Source organism: Falco punctatus, assembly GCF_963210335.1.
Source record: "Falco punctatus genome assembly, chromosome: 3".
NCBI classification, from domain to species: Eukaryota; Metazoa; Chordata; class Aves; order Falconiformes; family Falconidae; genus Falco; species Falco punctatus.
In genome coordinates this window covers 97,498,526-97,517,861 of record NC_137582.1, presented here as the reverse complement: position 1 = coordinate 97,517,861, position 19,336 = coordinate 97,498,526, and the positions used below count along the sequence as shown (strand labels likewise).

Here is a 19,336-nt window from a genome sequence, read left to right as displayed (position 1 = left end):
CTTGGAGTAACCCCACCACTGGGAAGCCCCTATTTCATGCGAAATTAAGAGTAAGCTGGAGAAATCACACATACTGTCTCTCCCTCTCTTACACTCAGAGGCTCTAACACAGAAACACGCTGGAGTCTGGCACTGACTCATGTTTCAAACTCTGGAGCAACCCCCAACACGCGCGCCTGCACACAGAGCCCCTACACACACCCCGCTCCTGCACATCCCCTGTCTTGTGCTGCTGCTACAAGGCACCAACCTTGTCCAAGTGATTTCCCTCCATGGTTTTAGTCCACTGCAGAACCTTCATCAGCAACAGCATGAAACGTGCAGGAACCAGCACCCTTGGCATGCTACCCCCCCACCACACACCCCCCCCCCAGTGCAAAATCAGCCACCTAACTACTCTTCCAAAAGCCATTATTTAAGGACCATTCAGGGCATGCCTGGAGGCACTTCCACTCTCTCACCCTCCTACAAGACAAATCTTCATGCCATTAACCTTTATTTGCCTTTTATACAGTAAAATTCAAGTCTATTAAAATACAGAATTCCAATTTGATATTTTGATCACCTCCATCTGCTTCATGGGAAACGTATGGTGCTAAGAGAGAAAAAAAAATACATAGGACTGGAATAAGTTAGCCCTGTTTTCCTTTTTTGTCCATTGCTTGCTGCCAAACACGCTTGCTGCTGGTCAATTGCCTAGCTTGCTGCCAGTGAATGCTCAGCTGGGCATGTCACCAATGTTTAACCCTCAATAAAATTAAATCCCAATAATACTTTGCACTCATTTAGAGTTTTACATATTACAAACATTGTAAAAAAAAAAAAAAAAAGAACTGCATACTTCGTAACACCCCTGCAAGGTAAGTTGATATTATTATTCATACCTTATGCAAAGGGGAATTTCATTGGAGAAGGGATAACTGACCTGCTCAAAGCTATGCAACACAGGTCCTCCTGTTTCCTGGTTCACACCTCATTCCAACAGACCAGTTTCAGCCTTTCCTGAAATTCAGAGAGTGAAGAGCCCTGCCTTCATTTCTGCCTCTTTCGGCTGCATGGGTGGCATGAGAGTGGTCCCTGGTTTCATCGGCTTGCAGTGGGACCAGAATCAACTGGACCCACAGCACTCCCGTTTCCACCTCCCTGCATCAAGCAAGAATTAGCAGCAGAAAAGAATTTGGTCTGTGGGAACATTATGAGCCCTTTTCGCAAAAGGCAACCAAGTTTTAGCCTCTGCAGACGCCTTCTAGTACTGCAGGAGGGATAGTAGAGGACTCAGCAGTGTACATGTACCGCACGCTGCTCCTCATACTCCCCCTCCCTTTCCCCTCAACTACAAAAAAGGGTAAGGCTGAATAAACAAAGGTTTTATCCAGAATAAACAGCAGCAGGGCAGGAGCAGTGACCACTGCCTGCTCTGGTGGGCTGCAGCCATCCCTGCCAACCATCACGTGGCAGAAAAGGCCACACTGAGATTGCCTGCAGCTGGCACTGCTGCTGGCATGTTGGATGGACCTGAATTTTTTAACCACCACTTTGAGGTGAAAACCCTCATGTCACAGGCTGGACAACAGACTAATGTACTCAGAGATCCTGTTACACCACCAGCTGTTCATCCTGCACTGCTGCCAATAGCCACAGCGTAGGTGGGACCCAACCACGCTTATTACGTCAGAAATCACAGGTTTTCTACCTGTAAAAGACTATGTGCAGTGACACGATTAAAGCAGAAACCTTACCTGCTAGCACTGTGGATGTAATTAGCCTAGTTAAAAAATCAGGCTTTTACTGGCAAAGCTCATCCCAGTTCACAGGCCAAGTAAGCCCTACCTTCGATCAAAGCAGTTAGATTGGAAAAGCACTTGAACGTCTTGATCAGCTCCATGAGCTAAGACAAGGCTTAAGTAGAGAAGGTTATTCCACCTAACCTCTCACTTTTAACCATGTTTGTTTGGGTCAGGGCCAACTTACTATAACCATATGCTCAGCTCTAGCTGCAGGTTTTGATTGCCCTGAAGTGCTAGCCCAAGCCAAAGCCTCTTTAGCCACCCCAACCAGGAGTGCCGTCACCCCGCAGATCAGCAGATGAGCTCCACGGTTTAAGTGGATTAGCTGTGCTGAACAACCCTGCTACATCCAGTCCTCGTGTCGGCAGCACTTGAGCTTCAATCAGCAATGATCTTACATGCAGCTCTGGGAGGTTTTGCTGCAGAGGACAGAGCTGGGCTAACAACAAACCTGAGCTGTCCCCAGGCCCTGGGAGAAACACAGGCTTGCAGTTTGGGCTCGGTGGGCACCCCAAGGGGCTCAGTGAGACAGAAGTGTCCACGATGACTGCCCCTTCCCACACCCTCTCTGGCACCAGGGTTTGGGGTTGGCTTCCCACTACAGTGTGCAACTAGGATGAAAAATATCAGCCTGACACACCACACACCACGTTGTCATGACTTCTGATGCAAACCCCTCAGCATCAGCACATAGCAGAGCGGTGCTTAAACTGACACAGTAACAGGGTACCCTCTTGATCCCACCACCTACCCTTGCCACCTAGCTCAGCCTGGGAGGAACAGCCTCTGCCGTGTCTCAGCAGCTACAAAACTTGGTTCCAGCAAACTTTGCTCCGAAAGCAATGAATTGCAATTTCCCAGGTACACCATATCCTTCTCTCAGTCACTCCTCCCAAAGACAGCAGGCAGAAGTGCCACATAACATAACATAATCAGTGTGAAGTTGTAACAGTGTGGGAGAATGTGGCAATTCATGGAAAATGTCATCGACCAAAAGGCAATTAGCAGCGAGTCTAAATGCAGAAGCAGAAGGGAGTGGTTTCCTAACAAAACAAGCCTTGTTAAAAAAATAAAAGAAAAAAAAAACACCCTAAAACTTGCTTTCCTCAAAAAAGCAGCACTCTCAGGAGACTGAAAGCATGTGAAAAAAATACCTCTGTGAAGCTTTCTGTAAAGATTATTCTTTACAGACAGATTTGGCAGCCCTTTCTGCTCTGTCTTCTAATGCTATTGAGTATAACTATGCTAAGTCAATAAGCAAAGCCACTCAAAGGGTTGGGTTTTTTTTGAGGTTTTCTAGGCCAAGAGAGGAAGCAGTGCGATAGGAAAGTTTTCAGAAGTGGGAGTTGTGCCTGCCTTGCTTCTAATTGTAGTGAAACTGTCAACCTCTGTGTTGTGTTTCAAGACTTTACACTTCAAAATCATTCCCTCTGTGCTTTGAATTGCTATACTTTCAAGCTAACTACTTCTAAAAGTGCTGTTTAAAAAACGACATCTTCAACCACATTTAACGTTGAAAATAAAACTAAATTTGCAAAGTCTTATTGGGTCCCTGCAAGAGTACAGATTTTTTTTTATCATACTTGACAGCCAATCTCTTGGAAATTATTTGTGCAGAAATTTAGTTTAAATTACTTCATATCAAGACATTTAAGAGAAATGTGGTTTTCATTGTAAGCTAAAAATAATTATGTTCTTTTTACCTTAGACAACAACCCCCCCAATATTCAAGCAGCAAACAACACTGAAACCAATTAGTAGTCTTACAACCTACAATCCTACCTATATGCAGGCATATATTAATTGTATTTCAGAATGAGCTCCAGACTCACGTGGCTAAGCAAACTGAACTAGGCTGACTTGCTTTCACAAAGCAGCAGGTCCACGTACTATGGTGACAATTACAGGCACTCACTGCCCTTGGAAAACTTGGGGAATCACCTCATCAATGCCAGAATGACAGATAATGGGCTAAATTCTCTTCAGTGCCCAGATCCGATCAAGGAAGTGAGACAGATACTTGCCAAACTGCAGTGAGCTGAGGGAGCCCAGTGCTTTCCAAGTGTCCCTGCATACATCTGAATTGCAGGTTAATTAGGATGCCATGCTCTTTTCACGCTGTCATGAAACAAAGAATATTGACATTGCTTTGGCTTTAATGGTTTTCAAATATGAAAGAGCATTTCGGGAGAGCAAAGACAGTTAGGTTCAGTAAGACTCGGGTATATTTACACTTTGTTGCTCAACGTGGTAAAACCAATTCAGGGTAAATGTTTACTGCTAAATATTTGTGGAGATGGAGAACAGGCATGTATGCAGCTCAGAGCATGCAAGCTCAGTCAGCTCAGCCAGGAGCTATCTTGTAGCTAGAGTGACAGTGCCCAGCACAGGGAAGGCCCAAGACTGACTCCAGTTCCAGAGTAATATGTTCACCAAACAGAAAATTATACCGTACCTTGTGGGGCTGAACAACTTTGAAGTATTATCTCGAGGTCTGCCAAAGTTTGAGGTGTTCCAGATGCCATGTTTCAATTTAAGCTAATCTATTTTTCATATCCCTCTGCCGGACTCTCATCTCTCTGGTTTAAAGGAGAATAGCACAGTGCTTAACCCTGGGAAAAAAACCTCCCACCACTGCTCAGGAATGACTCCCCCTCATAGCATTTGGAGATTGCATTAATCACTTTGCAAGGAAGTCCCAGCCCACTCTTAGCTCACCACCGCACCATGGGCACCTGGCTGGGCCAAGCTGAGGTGCTACAAAGAAGCTCTGCACTTGGGAAGTTGGGATATGTGGCCTTCCCTCCACACTCCTCTCAACACCATTTCTCCATGCACGGCTATGATTCCTCCCCAGCTCTTTCCAGTCCAACAAAACAAAACAAACAAACAAACAAACAAAAAAAAGCCTTAACCAGACAGGAGCAATGCTGGCCAAGTGCCTTCTGCTCCAAACACCAGCACCAGCTTGGGCAAGACGTGAGGAAATGCAACCATGTCACATGGGAAACAGCTGAGCTATGGCAAACAACAGCCAGCAACTAACCAAAAAGTGCCCAACCCAGCAGCTGTCTTTTCCAAGAGGAAAGGCTGCCCTCTGCTACCCCTGCCGCCTCCAGCAGAGCTGGAACACCTTCTCAAATATCCTTTGTCCACCACAGCAGTCCAGCAAACATTACCTCCTAATCACTCCCACCATACACAAATCCCTTCCTGGCTTGGTGCAAGGTGAGTACAAAGTTTTTGCTAATCTTGCATTTATTTTAATTTTTTCCCCTCCCTTCCCATGTCATGTGAATTATCCCCGTTTCCCAGCTTCAAAGAGTTAATGTAAGAAAGAACCACCCTAGCATGTGCTTCATGCAAGGGTAAGTGGACTGGCCAGCTACCAAAGCAGATTGTTAAAAGACTGCACCAAGCTCCTGATTTTTTTCCTTCAGCTGCAATAAACGTTAAGAATTTTGTGTGCACATAAATGTAAACCTAGACCACATCTGCTGATAAAGTGAAGTCTTTGTGCTTGCACAACTGCCGTTAACTGTACACAAAATACTTAAATTTCATGAATTCTACATTCAAAAGCTGACCTGCAGTCTGCCCAAGGCAACCCACGTGAATGGCACACTCAGCAGAATTGCACATTAAAGACAGAGGGGAAACAGACTCTGCTCTAATACAAAATCAGACTGCTAGGAAAGTGAATCATTTGTGCAACTGCTAAACGCTCAGAGTATTTTGGGCACACTACCACACCAGATTAAAACACGTCTATTCGAGTTCTCATCTGAAAGGCAGTGCTAGGTAACAGGTTTGTGTTATTTGCCCCTTTCATCACAGGCTCAAGCGAAACCGGTGCCTTCAGGACTGTCATACTCCACTATTAAACTTTTCTTTTTAATTAATCGAGGCTACTCTGCTATTTGCAGATTTTTACATTCCTGCAACTGCATTAATAGCTTGGAGGAGAGTGTATGTCTGTATGCACATCATTTCTTCCCAAAATCTCTTGGGAAACTTAAGCTGTAGGTCTTGGCCATCAGCACTCATACTTCTTCTCTGAAGATAACTGAATTCTGATACAGTCTTCTAATTTTAACTTATTTCTTGGGGAGATACTCCCTCTTTACATGCATACATGTCAGACACCGATTGTGTTCTAGCAGAGTTCCCTTGGTTAATTATTACCAAATCGTTTGAAGGTTTCTCCATCACAGATCAGGTATAAGCAGCCAAGACCTACCTAATCTCTAGACTGTTTCATTTTGAATGGCACAAATGACCTTGGGCCAGCTTATTTCCATGTTGGTTCATGCTCTGCTTTGCTGTGACCTTCCCCTGAAGAAGACAATTCAGGACCCTCTTGTCCCAAACACACTCATCTCCTGTTTCACATTTTTTCCTATTTCAAGTCTACCATAACTGACCTATAGGCATGAAATCCACCCCGCGATGTGACAGCAACCCTTTCTACAGCCTGAATGTAATCATTATTATTTACACAACCATTATTAACATTATTAACAACAGCAAAATATTTTAATTTACACTGCTAGCAAATTCAATTTTCACGTCTATAATCAACAGAATTACGCATACAAACAGACATTTACTCTTAGATGCTGGGCTTGGAGACACAAACAGAGGAAGTGAATTTCATAGTTGGCCCAATGGCATCTGTACCTAATACTGGAAACTCAAGTTAAGCAGAAGTCTGTGGTAATTTTCAGTTATCCAGTACATTCCTAGTTCATGACTAGTTAATTTAAAAAAAAAAAAAGACAGAGAGAGAGAAGGAAAAAAGCTTATGTTAAAACTCATACCCACATTTCAAACACCTAACTGTATTGCAAGGTGCACAGTAGATCATGCTCAGAGTATTTAATGCCTAAGTATCAATCAAGAATTTTGGGTGTTTCTGCTCAGGGATGCTTAATTTTGTGATCCATGTGGAAGGCCACCCCTAACAGAAAAAAACCCCAACAACAAACCTCTCTGCAACAAAAATGAAAAAATTTAAGTTGGAATCCAAAGATCTTTGGATCGAGAAGTGCAGTGGTATTGCACAGGCATTGCACAGACCCCATCTACTGGCTTTTCAGAAGACTGAGAATTGTAACAGTGGCAAGGCGAGTTTACCTGGCATTGTTACCGAGCAATGCTTGTGAGTTTCGTGCTTGATGAAAGATGCAAGAGACAACCACCTACCCCAGGTAAGGCACAAAGCAAACCAGAACTGATAAAACTGTTCAGAGCCTGCAATGATACAAACACAGGTCATCGGCTAAAAAAAAAAGTCACCCAAATCATTACAGCATCTTGCATGTTCCAACAGAAACATAACAGAGGAGTTGGAGGAGAAAATATTCCAGCTGACAAAGGCCTTGGTTGTGCTGCATGCCCGCTGTGGGGCCTGCCTTGCTGTCCTTAGACACAGGGGTAACGTCCAGCAGAACAGATATAGGTAGCAGATATGTACCCACTGCAGAGACTTTGGTCAGCGCTGCCACTGTGCCACCACTGCAGCATGTGGCGAGCAGAGCCACTGTAACTTTTAATTCAAGAAGGCTGCACACCACTTCATTAGAAGGATTCCCAACAGACTTCAGTCACCAAGTCAAAAAGGCAACTTGAGTGACACTGTGGCAATCAGGATGTTTGACCACGGCAAATCAAAGAATCTGCTCAGCTCTTCTGAAAGCTACCCAAAGCCAGTGCCATCTCCCACTCTCCTAATAGTCTGCAGTGCTTGAATAGCAGATGGCAAAAAGTACTGAGATTAAATGCAGTGCTAACAGCAGCTGGGAACACTATTTTTGGCCCTGCAGTGCCTAATTGTCACACTTTTTTTCCCAACAGTCAATCTGTAGTCTTATGAGATAAGATACATTGAAATCTGTCAATACACTCTTTATCTTAATGTGAAACTTTCATGGGCAGGTAGGCTGTTACTGACAGTCGGACTGAAATACATTGTGGTCCACGACTGTTGTGGTTTAACCCCAGGCGGTAACTAAGTACCACGGAGCTGCTCGCTCACAAACCCCTCACCCAGAAGGATGGGGATGAAAATCGGAAAGGAATGTAAAACTCAAGGGCTGAGGTAAGAACAATTTAATAATTGAAATAAAATAAAACAAAGCCAATAATAATAGTAGCAGTTACAATGAAAAGGAAGGAGAAGGGGACCTGGCAACAACTAAAAACATTGGTGTGCTATCAACATTATTCTCACACCAAAGCCAAAATACAGCACTGCACCAGCTACTAAGAAAATTAACTCCATCCCAGCCAAAACCAGGACAATGATGCGGATTCGGGTGAGTCTCAATGTCTTTTCACTTGTGACCTGCCCTGGATTCCAAATTAGTTTCTTTAGGAAGCACTTGGTTCTTAATATGCCAGTGCTTTGTCACACAGATGCATAATAGATATGTTTTCTAGCAAAAGCTGAAATCACAGAAATTTTATTTGCATATAGGGTCAGAGCTGTTTTGAAAACAGACTTTTCAGTTATCTATGATGTTTGGAGGAACTCACTGTTGCAGAAAGAAAATACTATTTTTCCTTCATTTGCTACTGTCCCCATCAGGACCAAAGTCTGCTCTTGCATCCAGTGCAACTTCAGCCGAGTGTCCTGGAGTGAGAGTGATGCAACACATTAAATGTCCAATTTTCAAATAATAGTTCTAATTTATTTTTAAAATACTGTCTTTACTCAAAGCATTTAAAATCAACCATTTGATAAGAGACCACTTATCGGTGTTGACCCCTTGTTTCCGTTTTCTGTGCTGAAGTTGTGAAGGTATACCATTTTAAGCTGTACACCAGCCAAGGAGAGCACAGTGATGGGAAACTGGTATTTGTGTTTTGTCAGTACCAGCAAAGGTGTGTCTGCACAAAGCTGCGATAACTGTCAGCACCTCAAAGCAATGTAGATCTTTGCTTGTTTGTGCACCAGGCAGTCTTAAGAGCTGCAGATCTCTTGCTTCTAAGCACTAGTATCTCTAACTTCAGCTATATAAGCTCCTCAAATTAAAACAGCATATTCATCAATTTCTAGGAATACCACAGTCTGGATGACATATTACTCCCGTGTTCAGTTTCTTCTGGACACAAAGGCGTCCTAGAGGTCTTAAAACTGAGCCCTTCTTCAGCTCCAACTGGAGCGGGACCAAGTGTCCAGCACTGGCACCAGACCCACGGCAGTGCCAGAGCATTTCAGAAATGAATCCAAGAGCTGGGGAGGTGTTTTTAGGAACCCTTTGCAGAAGGCACTTCTGCCAACAAGGTTCGGCGCAGTTTCTGCTGGTGACTTGAGAAGGCATATTGAATGTCAACTGGTATGTTTATCTTCTTTAAACACTGAACTTCCTTTCAAACAACGTCTAATAGGTCAGGTTACTGGTTTAATACAAATGGAAACTGATCAAAAGACCTAAGATTATTTGGCTGGCTTAACTTGAAACCTTTTCCTGCTTTAGTTTCCACGCAAAATATATCAAAAGAGTATTCCTATCAATGGAAAGCCTATAAACTAAGTATTTAAGGCAATGGGGAAAACTGGGTTGTGGAGAAAAAAACCCAGCCCCCACCCAGACCAACTTAAGGACCACCTCCACAGATTTTCACAAGAGCTACTCTGGAAAATAAAACTCGGGAACCATGCTATGTAAGGACATTTGAAAATGTTATTCCTTATCCACAAAAGGCAGTTTCTTCACAGTTGCCATCACGGTTCATTTGGCTAGGGACAAAAGTGGCTGGCAAACTAGCGTAAAAAAAGTAAATACTGGCATTTTAAGTGCTGTCTCTAAGCAAAGATAAACAGCAGTGGTCAAACGACAACCGGCCAACTCTCTCTCCATGCATATTTGAAGGGACAATGGCTGGGAACCACCTGGATGACGGCTGTCAATCCATTTAAATGTAGAAATGCTTTCATAATTTCACGGCAGAACAAGTATTTCTTTTTGTCTGCACACTTTTTAGTAAACATGAACAGTAACTACAGAGCAGAACATAGATGCCCATTAACAACGCCAACAACAATTACTGCTATGTCTAAGAATCAACAAAAAACCCACATACCAGTGTATTCCAAAGGCATTCGCTCACAAAGCAAACTCACTCCACGCAAGCCCAAGCACAGAAACCTGATAGTATCTCATGATTTATGTTCTCTCAGCAGGTTGTACTGGGTCCTCCAGATTCCGGGCTTGCCTTTGAAAGCAATTAAGTTTCTAGCACTTCTGGGAGCAACAAAAGCTCTTACTACAAAAATCTGCGTGCTGCACTCTCGCCGAGTCTGCAGCCTGGCAGAATGAAACAACAGCACTGAGAGGTGTGAACTTCCCCCACTTAACTCATCTGGGAGTGTTAGTCCGCAAAGGGCCATCTCTAAACTTTGAAGCTATTTCCAAATTATATCTTTGTCCAGCGCCCAAACAGCCAGCTGCTGCTGTGACCTGGAGAACACTTGCAAAGCCCTCTCTCAGCCTGGAAAGAAAAATCCCTTTCTGCACCAGCCTGCACGCAGGAAACACTGCAAGTTCAGCTACTGTGAACCATTCTAATTACTCAGCAAGACAAAGTACCCTTACTTACATTACGGCATGTCCAGAAAACACGATGAAACCTGGATCCTGCTGTGCAGCACCTGCTCCATGGAGTTTGCAACTTGCAGAGTAAGCTGTACCTAAGGGAAGGCAAGGGCAAGACACGCATGTACAGAAGTGAGCAACAGGCATTTCACGCTAATCTGTGAACACTGCTTTTGAATTATTACAGCACATGAATGCTGCCTGATCAAAAGATAGGTCTGTGGTATGCCTCTGACTGAATAAAACAGATTAACAGCAAAGTCAAATTACTAAACACATGGCCCCAACAACAAAAACTATTCAGACTGCCTGGACAAGGCACAGCATCTTTACCTCCTCAAGAAAAGAAAAAGCCCAAGCCATTTCCCATCACTGTGCTTGCTCTAGCTGTGCTACAGACAGAGACAATCTCGTGAAGCCAGAGCAAGAGCAGCAAGATGGGTTGAGAAACAAGGCAGCTGGGTGCATGGACCGACAGGCTCTGCAGCAGCTGCCCAGACCGCCAGATCTCAGACCTGAGTAAACACAGAAGGGCAACTCCTTCCAGGCAGGGTGGTGAGCCGCCTCGTTCACCACACGTCCACTGGCCTAATAGCACACACAAGGGCAGTTACTAAGGGGTCGCTCTTACAGGGGGAGTTCACACATCATTTACTCTGTGGCAAAACTTGCCAAGACCAACGTTTTCTCATGTCAACTTCTTTCTGCGCCTTGAAACGCTGCATGTTTGGGTTTCAGAGTTGCTGAATCCTCGTAACTCTGAAATCAGCTGGAGCAATACCTATTCAGCACCCAGGGAAGTCGCCAACAGGTGCTGTGATAATTTTGTTTTTTACTTGTCAGTGTGCCCGTTTCCTCTGCTATACAGTAAGATGCTCAACTCCTTGAACACTGTGCAAGCAAGCAACACAGATAATTTCAAATGGTGTCATTTTCAAAATGATTTAAGCCTAGTTATGAGAGTTAACCCAGCTCTATTTCCTTGCTGACATCATCTGTGGTTTCACAGCCGTATTTTTTTGTATCTCTCACTCACCTGTTGCTATGCAAGGACTTACAAATATAGGGAAATGACTTATCAGGGAGACCTGGACCAAGAATGACTTTCTATCAATCAGATTTAGAAGACTTAAGTCATAAAAAACATTTCCCCTTTGTCTCCTTCAGTTAAAGATGCAGTCATTTTCAGCAACCAGAGGTAAGCACTTTCAGAGACAGAAATCTGCTTAAGAAAGCATGCTGGCAGAAGTGTAAAATGCTTTAATGTCCTTTAAGCCCTCTTTAAAATGCTTAACATCTTTTGATAGAAAGTACTGAGCAACTGCAAACTTGGTCACAAACAGTTCGTTACACATACATACACAGACATGGCAAGAATGTTAAGTCAAAAACTTAAAGACAAGGAAATACCAGAAATATGGCCAATTGTTCAACACCTCATCTTCTTTCTTAATTTTATGATCACATAGGGGTTTTTTCACAGGAAATGGTGCCATTCATGGTATAGTAGAGTTGGTGTTACTGAATAAGCAACACTCAGTAGTTTGCTTCATTCTCACTATTAAAAATGGTCCTAAACCCTATGCTTTAAAAACAGAACAAGCTATTTCCTTATGGGTTATTTTCTGGCTGTCACCCTATTACCTAACTGCCTGATATACTAAAATTAGCACATGCTCGCAACATCCCTGTAAGAAGGTTTTTTCCCCATTGCACAGACTGAACTGAGACTCAGAGACTGAGGTTGTGGACAAAGGTCCCTTCCAAACCCAGCTACGCCACTCGATGAGGTTTTCCTCCCACACACATGCTTGGCACCAGCTGCCCCTCTTCCTGTGATGACTGTCTCCCTTCAGAAGTGCTAGCAGTCTGGTGTAAAAGCGTTTTGTAATCCGTTATGGTGAAAATAAACCGGAGCGGCTACAAACTACTCTTCATGCTCTTTTATGCTAACCCAGTTTTGCCTCCAACAGCTGGGGAGAACTCGCTCCACCCCAGAGCAGACCTACAGAGGGTCATTTCCAAGGGGAGGTGCAGTGAGCATGTCGAAGCTTGTGCTGACACAGGCAGACCCAGACGAGGACATGTGCACATAAAACCAGACCAAAATCATTACCAGGGCTGAAACTTTCAAATGGAAACAAACAGACCTCTTCCACTGGAGGCACTAACATTACTGCGAGCAGGAGCAGAGGACCGGACCTCATGTGAACCAGAACCGCAGGGTTAAGACACGCAGTGTGCATTCGCAGATTCACGCTGACAGCACAAGAACAGTAAGACTAAGGGATATGAACAGGTAGGAGGAGATACACTCACATGAGGTACTACTGCCAGCAAGACACTTGCTGCACCCTCTTGGAGATTACTTCTCCACCACTGAGCTGCTTGTACAAACTGCATGAATGCTCCTCATCCACTTCAGTGCAAAGTTACACACTTGGAACAGACTTAGCAGCAGTTTAAGCTAAACTGTGTGGTTTCGCATCAGGGTTTTTGCACTGATGCAGAGGGACAGCACCTGCACAGTTCAATCTGCTGTTTCAGTAGGGCTGTGAGGCTGTATCAAGCGCTTGGACTATAACAAACAGAGGTGCAATGATCTTCTATCTTCACACCAGACGGGACAAGCAGCACCCAACTGCAGCCTCAGGAGTCACAAACTCCATCTCAATGTACAGAACAGAAATTTCCCTCTGACCTTTCCTTCTGTGGCTTCTACTGCTTCCCTCATCAGACTCTTCACCCCAGTTTCCTCCTGGGACCTCATCTTAATAACAATCCCATCACAATGGCTCCAAAATGCTGTCCCCACACTTAGTGATTTGAGCCAGAACTGCCCCCACATCTCCTTGTTCAGACAGTTCCATGTTCCCCAACATTTCTCCTGAGCACATGTCCCATAGCCTGTATTTTCTCTCCATCCTCTCCTGCTCCACCCTGTCTGGGCAACCAACAGCTTTGCTGAAAATGCAGGAGGGCATCTCCTCCCTCTGCCTTCCTACGCTAAGGTCCACAGCACTCCTAGGGAGACACATCGAGCGGTATCAAAGCAAGTCCTTCAGCTTTGACATACAGTATGCTCAGTGCAGCACCACCTAATGAGCTCCTGCTGTGTAGGTACAAAATGAGCCATTTCAGAGTTTATAAACTGACTGACGCTGGACAAATCTTCCTGCAAATGAGAAGGCAGATATCCAATACCAGGGCAACTCTACAGCCCAATTCCAAATATCCACACCCAATTTTGAAGGTGCTACACAGCTACTCAATGACACAGCTGGCCAATTTTTTTTTTAAAAAGGTACAAAAATGCAAGGGTTTGTATCTTGGTATAAAGACAACCTAAATCATTCACATTAAAATGTAAAAAGGAAGAACAATCAATAGGAAACTGCTGCCAAGCTGGAAAAAATGTCACTTTAAAAGATTATCTTGGGAAAATGCTAAAAGTTGTGCGAGGTTGATTGTTGGCAGTTCAACCAGCTTTTCTTAAATCACTTGCTATTCCCTACAGTTATAACTGAGACAGTCCCTTAAACAAATCTATGGTGTAGAATAAAAATAAAAGAAGATTATAGCCTCCAGTGATGTCTGGACATAGCTCAACAGGAGAAATACAGACTGTAATAAAGACTCTGCCTATTAACAGCACAATAGATTGTGAATGCAGAAGTCAAGACATCGTTATGTGCAGAGATTTTTTTGATTCAGATATGCAAGAGACAGGAAATCCAAGTGTCACAGTCACAGCCTATTTACAAAAATTAGAAGGAAGTGTTGATTGGTTTCTATAGACACAAACATTGATATTCACACTAGAATCAAACAATTGTTCTTATGACTGGAAGCAAGGTCAACTCTGATCATTGCAGTTCAGCAGACACTGAAAGCCAGCAAGAAAATCCTGTTGATACATAACCTTCACCATTTAAGAGTCAGATGATTCACCTACAACAAAGCAAATAAGATTACTTTAAAATAAACATTTAGTTCCTTCTTCACAAAAATATGTAGGTTTTCAGCAGATGACTCAAATGTGAAAGTTTGTGGTCTTTGCTCTGGCAGCTAGGCGGGCTGGATTCTGATCCACTATGCAAATTACTCAAGTGTTTTTCCTTTTCTAGGGTGCCAGTTGCACCCCTGAAATCTGCTGCAGAGGGGACCACCGCTGCTGCTGAGCCTCAGAAGAAAAGAGCAAATGAGGTATTATATGTTTTTTCCCCAAAGGTTACTACCACCCAGTTTTATGGCATGACAGAGAGGACTTGTAAAGTTGCTTTCTCCTTGTGTAATACTTCCAAAATAGAAGCGAAAGGTCTAATTTCTTAATTTTATTGAAAGAGAGGCAGGCAGATTCTCCCGTGGAACATTCCAAATCCATGCTTTGCAGAGCACCCTTTCAAGACCGATGCCAGATCTCTCAGATTATAAGAAAGGTGTACAAGCAGAGAAAAGAAGAAAAATGCAAAACAGGTCCTGTTTACATGGGATATTTCCCTTTGTGGGATGGCACCTTCCTATCAGCACAAACTTCACTTGTGGCCTTGGTGCTTACTACTTACTCTCCTCCCCACAACAAGAGGCAAAGCATACATTGGCAGGAACGATTTAAACCCCAGAAGATTCTTACAGAGCAGCAGGCAGGCAGCCTCCAAATGCATGGGCAGAGCAGACCTACAGATGGTCTGATCTCTCAGGCCCTCCACTAGAAACCAGGGAGCTGGGAACAAGTCTTCAAAGGGTCTTAAAGCACTGCTGAGACTTTCTGAAAGCTGAAAGATAAAAGTCAGGGATCTAAGCCCCATTGTACTGTATGACACAAACTTCATCTTGTTCAGGTGTCTTCAAACATCAACAAGCTCCACCTATTTCTAACAGTAAATATAGAAATACCTGACTTTTACCGTAACAGACTACATCTACACTGGGAGAGCATGAACCATTACCGCCGTATCTTTGTGACCATGCTGAGAGCTGTATTATAAAGAAAGCCTGTGCATTTTTTTTCCCCCATCTAGACACAGCTTTAAGTTGCTGACTACTGTATTAAGTTGGACTTCCTGGCTCTCATCTATCTGAATCAAACAAACAAGCTCTGCAAACATTCTTGTCTTGTCTTCTGCATTCACCCATTATATAGGTCTATTATACAAACCAAGCTAAACTTTTTCTTCCACTGGAAAGGTAAATATATATATGGAAAGCACCAAAATGCATGCAAGCACAGGTCAGCAGGCTTTCCTAGTAACCCTAAAGAGTTAGGCAAGATCAAAGAAGCAGCAAGGAAAATGGAAACCTTCCTCCAACTGGAGAGGAAATGAAACTAAGCCAAACCAAGAGTATTCTACCAAAGTCTCATGGTAAGGTCTCTGGCTGGAGAGCTCCATTCCTCCATCTGGTGAATGTCTCTTGACTACAGAAAAAATAAACGCAGTACAAGGGAATGTAGCTGCAACCTGATGCAAGTGCCATGCTGAGCAACAAGTTTACCCAAATCCTCTCACTCACAAGAAGAACTGCTGCCAGAAAGAGCAAACCAAGTCCAAAAATATGCTTATTTTCTGAAAAAGAGTAACTGTTCGGAACATGAGACAAGGCATAGATGTGTATGGCCTGACTTTTATTTCATGGCGCATACTGGAGTGAATTCTGATTCACATGAGGTTTTGATACTCTACCCACCAACACACACATCGCTTGGTGTCAGGCACTTACATCAATAGTTGAGGCAGGTAAGCAGTAACGACTCACCCTCCATGTCCTTAAAATTATCTTGATTTTCCTTTGAGTCTTCCAGAAAATCAGATATACAGATCTCTCGTCCTGACAATTCATCAGTCTCTAGACTATGCAGCAAGTCCCCATAATGTTTCAGTTTGGCTAGCAGAGCAGTGAAGAGGCGTGGAAAAAAAACCCCACTGACTAGTGAAGAAATTCAGGGCAAGAAAATAACCCAGAATTACCTGGACTGTGTCCAGGCCTCTTCACAGCTTTATGAAGAAGAATGTTAGGAAGCAGAGGATGTATGTTTTGATTTCAGAGACCCAGTTTCCTGAGTGCAGCATGAAAGAAATGCAGACTACCAAGGGGTGTGAGGAAGATTTCCATCACTGTAATTCAACAGATAATGCTTTGGTACAAACCCACGTGAGTTCTTCTAGGTTGAGAAGCTACAGCAACTTACGACAGATGAGAATGTCCCTCCCTGTATCTTATGAAACACAATTATTTAAGTTCAGATCATTACGGACTTGCCATAACAGATACCCTAAAACATTAGTAACTTTGGAACAGGAAATCTCAAGGGACAGCCTACGCAGCATGTCTGAGACAGGTGCAGGGCAGGAGAGCAAAGGGCTCCGAAGAAAAGGGAGTTTCCTGGAGCACGTGTGAGCATTTAGGAAAAGCATCCTTGAGTCTGAGATCACACTGGACGTGGTATGGGACAGGTCTGGGCTCTTCCCCTCTCCCACCTAACTTGGAGCAGGCTTGAACAAGGACAACAGGGTTGTCATTCATGCCATGCATAACTCCCTGGTCAGCAAAACCAGCCCAGGGTTCAGCCTCCACTTCCACGCTGCAAAACAGCTCTGAAAAGCTGTAAAGGAGAGAAATCTTGAACGAATACTTTAATCTTTTTATGCTTTTGTTGCACGTTTGGGGCTTTTTATGATATCCTAGAAAGCAGAAAGAGAAAGATACAGAAAAGTTAATGTAAAGGTTCACCTGAAGGTCTGAGTCTCCCAAAACCTGCTGTCTAAACTTGGAAGGCAAGGCCGTAGCTGACAAAGGCGGAGAAAATAAAAAGGAATTTGCGTAAGTGGAAGCTTCATGGACACATTGCTCCATTTTGTTTTGAAACAACAAAGCAATTCAATTAAGTGCAGAAGCAAAACGCAGGGGGTGTGCTCTAAGTTAAGAAGATTGGACTTTAGGAGTTGATACACAGCCTGAAGTCTGCTCCACAGCCCTGGGGCAAATTTCACTCTTTGAAGCACTACTTTAGAGGCAGAAACTGTTCGGTGACCTGTCACTGCCTCTGGAGTGCGTAAATGCTCCTAGTCAAGGATGCGAGCGAGCTGAGGTAACTGAGCTGTGACCACACTGGAAAAATTGGAGCAGAGAGCAACTGAATGCCACTGGCACCAAACAAAAAACACTGGGGAAGGATTCAAGCACAAGGGTGACCTACAGGACAGAATAGTTGCCCAGGATCTGGGAAACTGTCAAACCACAACATCACTGAGCTCCTACAAGCCTGTCCTTCAGCATTTCTGTACCTCATCTGCAAAATGATGCCAGTATCAGATGGCAGCAGTGAGCACATCTGTGAGAGATGTGCCCAGGTAGAGGAACTCCTCCGCTTATTGATATTGCTCCGGGAGTAGGTTGAGGAGTATCAGGGAGTGTGGCAGAGTCAGGTAACAGGCACCCAACCTTCCCCGAGACAGGTCCAACACGATACATGATACACATGGCAGAGAGGATTCCCTGTCCTCTCTCCACCTGGCTGAACACAGTCACTTGAGGGACAGGGGGCCATGGTGACAAGTTTCTGCCTGGTGCAGCAGGTTGTCCCCTCTGTGTCAACCCCACCTGCCCCTGCGTAACAGCTGTGAGGCTTTGCAAGTGGAACCCAACAGTAACAAGGAAGACGGTTCATCTAGCATGGAGGTGTCGCCACAGTTAAGTCGGTCTACCCCCTGCATCAAAACTGCTTCCGTAAAGTAAAAAAGGCAAGTTATTGTCACAGGAGACTCCCTCCTGCAGGGAACAGAAGGCCCAATATGCAGAGTGCACACACTTCTCAGGGCAGTCTGCTGCCTCCCTGGGGCCCGGGCTAAAGGTGGGAAGGGAAAGCTTCCTACCCTGGTACGGCCCACAGATTTTTACCCATTACTGATTTTTCAGGTAGGCAGTGAGGAACTTGCAGCAAGAAGTCTGAGGGCAATCAAGGGGGACTTCCAGGCCTTGGGATGGCTGGTTAAGGGATCAGAAGCACGAGCGGTGCTCTCCTCCATCCCTCCAGCTGCAGGCAATGGTCAGGGAAGCAGCAGGCAGAGCCAGCAGATTAATACTTGGCTCTGAGCCTGGTGTCACCAGCAGAATTTGGGGATTTTTGATCACGACACCAGGCCTGCTGGCAACAGGCAAGATACACCTGTCTCAAAGTGGGAAAAGGATCCATGCATAGGATTTCACAGTGCTCACTGAAAGAGCTTTAAACTGGATTGGAAGGGGGAAAGGGATAAAACCAGGCTCACTAGAGATCAGCCGGGGCCAACACAGTCGTGTTTGAAGGAGTGTGTGCTAGCAAGGTTCTCCTGTCTGCCATCTCAGTGGAAGTAGGGGATGGAGATCCATGTAGCAGTAAAGACACAAGGATTATTGATGTGTTAGAAACCACAGAAGCACCTAAGAATGGCCACATATTAGAAAGATTAGATTGGATATTAGGAAATATTTCTACATTGGAAGAGGCCGCCCAGGGAGGTGGTTGAGTCACCATCCCTGGATGTATTTAAAAGACGTGTAGATGCAGTGGTTAGGGACATGGTTTAGTGATGGACCTGGCAGTGCTACGTCAATGGTTGGACTCAATGATCTTAAAAGTAATTTCCAACCTAAATGATTCTATGATTCTAAAACAGGGGTAAGAGCAGCTGCCTAGCTCATACACAGCTGTGGGAATGAAACCATAAAGGAGAGCAGAGCACTCAGAAGCTGGGCTGACAGCTCAGTGAAGAATGGTTCCCCCTGCAACCAGAGCCTCTTCCTGTGTTAATAGACAGGAATTTAAATAATAAATTAAATTAAGAAACTTGAGTTTTTAAGTGGTTGCACCCCATTACAGAAGCTTGCTTAAAAATGAAGACGCATGCTTAATCCCTGGGACAGAGACTGTGTGTGAGAGATTTTCTGTTTCCTTTGGCATCACAGGATTAA

At 44.2% G+C, this 19,336-nt stretch overlaps 1 protein-coding gene across 14 annotated transcripts in view; it reads right to left on the bottom strand.

The window, feature by feature from the left end:
* ATXN1 (ataxin 1) overlaps window positions 1-19,336 on the bottom strand; it is a 226,535-nt gene that overhangs the window by 103,674 nt on the left and 103,525 nt on the right. For 7 of the 14 annotated variants that reach the window (XR_013926572.1, XM_080378258.1, XM_080378263.1 and 4 more), the window contains one exon: window positions 10,392-10,482. The exons of 6 other annotated variants lie outside the window; for them this stretch is intronic. The gene's annotated coding sequence lies outside the window, so the exon portion shown is untranslated. Of the gene's footprint in view, window positions 1-10,391; window positions 10,483-15,020; window positions 15,163-19,336 lie in introns of all 14 variants that reach the window. One more of the 14 variants, XM_080378260.1, reaches the window with a different exon arrangement.